General features: G+C 30.5%; 1 long non-coding RNA gene across 1 annotated transcript; it reads left to right on the plus strand.

The window, feature by feature from the left end:
* Window positions 1–307: 307 nt before the first annotated feature.
* Window positions 308–1,237, plus strand: LOC147077287 (uncharacterized). The gene is made up of 3 exons (XR_015069799.1): window positions 308–461; window positions 723–878; window positions 1,002–1,237. It is a non-coding gene; the product is annotated as an uncharacterized LOC147077287 (long non-coding RNA).
* The last annotated feature ends 2,421 nt before the right edge of the window (window positions 1,238–3,658 follow it).

A 3,658-nucleotide genomic window follows, 5' to 3' on the forward strand; every position in this document is an offset into this window, starting at 1 on the left:
AATATGGCAGAAGCATATAAGTCGTGTTTTGGCGATTTTGAGATTTGAATGCCAATATGTCAAAAAATGCCTACTTTATGTTATGGCAAAAGCATATATCTCTAAAACCTATAGATTTCTCGTAAAACGACTTGGAAAAACAATACATGTCATATAAATTCAAGCTCTAACAAGCCAAAAGCATATATGTCTGACATATGCGCTTTTGGCATAATATAAAATTTCAATATCTAACAAGGCAAAAGCATATGTCTGACATATACGCTTTTGGCATAATATAAAATTACGCATGCGCAGACTTATCTATGGTGTTCAGCATTTTTGGCAGCTGTTAAAATTGTGATTTTTTGTGCTTGTGTTAATAACCTCTTTTACAATGTATCAAAACCCTAGAACTTTACTAATTTTGCAAAATGCTCGAATATTGAATAATGCAAACAATAATATCCATGGAGTTGAAGGTAAGCAATAATAAACTAATCTTTTGTTTAATTCATATTGTTACAAAATTATAACCTCAAAATGTGTACAATATACTCCTAAGAAGATTTTAAATGAATCTCTGATGTATTTTAACACTTTTATGTCAAAATATTATGTGTTGATGGCAATATATGTATGGTTCCGATTGCAAATAGTAACCGACAATACATTTTGTGGGTCATGTGCTTAAAATTTCTGCATATTTTTGGTTCAGTATAATTAATAGATATTACTTTCAGGCACACCAGTATTGGAAAATAGTTATTTGAATCCAGAATCTGAAGTATGCCCAGTACAATTTGAAGGTGGGGCTTATACACAAGGTCCAAATTTCCATACTGAAGGTGAAGAAATAATTGTCACTGACTATCACAACTTTTCTGAAATTACAGATGGTAAGTAATGCAATATAATGTTGGTCAATCGATATCAGTATTTTTAGTTCTTTATAGTATCAATATAGTTAATTCTATTCAATTTGTTGATTTGTTGGTATCCTAATTAATATTATTTTTTAGATGCAGCATTGTTGGAAAATATTAATACCGATAATATTACAATACAAGTAGTGGAAGAAGAAGCTTATGGACATGATCAGATCTGTGTTATCGAGGAACAAACTGAGGTTGAAAATAGTGTTATTGAAAATCATTTAAGCAGACCTGATATCCTTCCAGATGATAACCAGCTTATAAACTTTGTTGAGCCACATATTACTGAAAGACTGGAGAAAAATACTAAAAAGAAAACGTGTAACAGAAAAGAAATGAAAAAACGTAAGAGTTTAGGCCTAGATTATACCACAAGGCAAGGAATTAAAAAACCTAGAAAAGACATATTTTTCCTGCAAAACTGTTGTCGGCTAAAATGTCATGAACAGGTGGATGAAGAGCTTCAAATAAAATTATTGAAAGATTTTAATGAATTGTCTCATCGTGATGATCAATCGCTATCAAACTGCATTCACATTGTAGGAAAAAAAAACGAACGAAAGAGGAGAAACCCCTCAGGCCAGATTAAAAACCGCCAAATCAGTATAATTTATAAAATTATCAATACAGAGGGACTGGAATATAAAGTATGCAAAAAAATGTTTCAACATGTCTTTGGAATCACTGCAAACAAAATAAATTTTATCATATCAAAAAAACGATTTTCCGATACAGGATTTATTGGTAATGATAATCGTGGAAAACACGAACCCATAAACAAAAAAACAAATGAAAGGGAAGAAGTTACTGCACACATAAATAGCTTTCCTAAACATGAAAGTCATTATTCACGTCGTCGCACATCCAAAGAATACCTGTCCGGGCAGCTAAACATATCAAAAATGTTTGAAATGTATTGTGATATGCAAATGGAAAAAAATATGATTCCTGTGTCATATTGTATGTATGCTACAATTTTTAGAAGCACCGGATATAAATTTAAAGTACCTAGCAAAGACACATGCAAAACTTGTGATACATATAATGTTCAATTAAAATGTGCTACAGATTTACAAATAAAACAAAAATTGGAAATTGACAAGATTGCCCATCAGCAAGTGGCAGATGAAGGCTATGAATTAAAAAAAAACGATAAGACCAAAGCTCTCCAATCTCAAGGTAAAATTGCTTTTTTAGCATTCGACCTGCAGCAGTGTTTGCCAACGCCTTCTCTTAACTCAAATATTGTGTACTATAAAAGGCAATTGTACACATATAATTTGACCGTAAGAAATTGCACATCGAACCAAACCTCATGTTATATGTGGCACGAGGGAATCGCTGCAAGGGGAGCTAACGAAATAGCGTCTTGTGTGATAAGTCATCTGAATACCTTAACTCCAACTGTTGAAAGTGTTATTGCATTCTCTGATTCTTGTCCAGGACAAAATAAAAATAACATAATAACTGCAGCTCTATCTTACTTTGTAAGTACATCACCAACTATTCAGGTCATGGATCATAAATATTTGCTCCCAGGCCATACGCGACTTGAATGTGACACTGACCATTCACGTATTGAAAAAGCCAAGAAAACTTCCAACATAGAAATTAATATTCCCCATGATTGGTATCAGTTTGTTAGAACAGTAAGGGGCAAGAAATCTTTTATTGTTAAAGAGATGTCTCAGGATGCGATTTACAATTATTCAAGCCTACTTTCTAATCAACTGGTGAAGCGAAAAATTAATACAGTTGGAGAAAATGTCGTTTGGAACAAAATTAGATGGTTCAGGTATGAGAAGGAGTTTGGTTTAATAAAATATAAATATTCGTTACATGAAGATGACCCATTTCTTCAACTTGATTTACGCCGTACGACAAGAGGAAGAAGGAACATTGTTAACATTAAGCAATGCTATAACAGTCCTCTGCCAATAAATCAATCTAAGAAAGATGATCTCATCAGTTTATTGCCATTGATAGATCCGGTTTATCATCCATTTTATATAAATTTAAATACCTGTTAATTTTTTATATAAATACTATAAGTAATACTCATAAACAACTGTTTACTATCTATTATTATCACTGTTAGTTTAATTTTATCATGTTTTCATTTAATTTCCATGCCCTTGTTTTAGTTTTTCTATAAAAAAACATCTATTATTGTAAATGATATGTCAAAATGTTGAAAATATTTTTATGCCAAAACCCCATATGTCATTAAATGCTCAATAACTCATGTAATTACTTAATTTTCTTTTTTTAATAAATATATTTTTAAAATATATTAGTTTTTACCAACTATTATTAATCTGTTAGTTTCATTTTATCGTGTGTTCATTTAATTTCCAAGATCTTGTTTTAATTTTATAAGTTTTCTATAATAAAACATATATTATTGTAAATGATATGTCAAAATGTTGAAAATATTTTTATGCCAAAACCTCATATGTCATTAAATGCTCAATAACTCATTGAATTACTTGATTTTCTTATTTTATTAAATATATTTCAAAACTATACTAGTTATTTTATAATAATAACATTAAACAATCCAATTTCCTTCATATCCTGATTTGTGACACTTCTTTAAACCTTAAAAACCTTCTCCTGTAAAATGCGAAAAAATGACTTATATGCTTCTGCCATATAGGTACGGAGTTGATAATGTACCTCTGAAGCGGACGAAACCTCTCCAGATTTATTAAAAAGTAAAATATTTACTTATGATTTTGCCA

This window comes from Rhyacophila brunnea, unplaced genomic scaffold (assembly GCF_057557595.1).
Source record: "Rhyacophila brunnea isolate RB1 unplaced genomic scaffold, BYU_Rbru_1.0 scaffold_13, whole genome shotgun sequence".
NCBI lineage: Eukaryota > Metazoa > Arthropoda > Insecta > Trichoptera > Rhyacophilidae > Rhyacophila > Rhyacophila brunnea.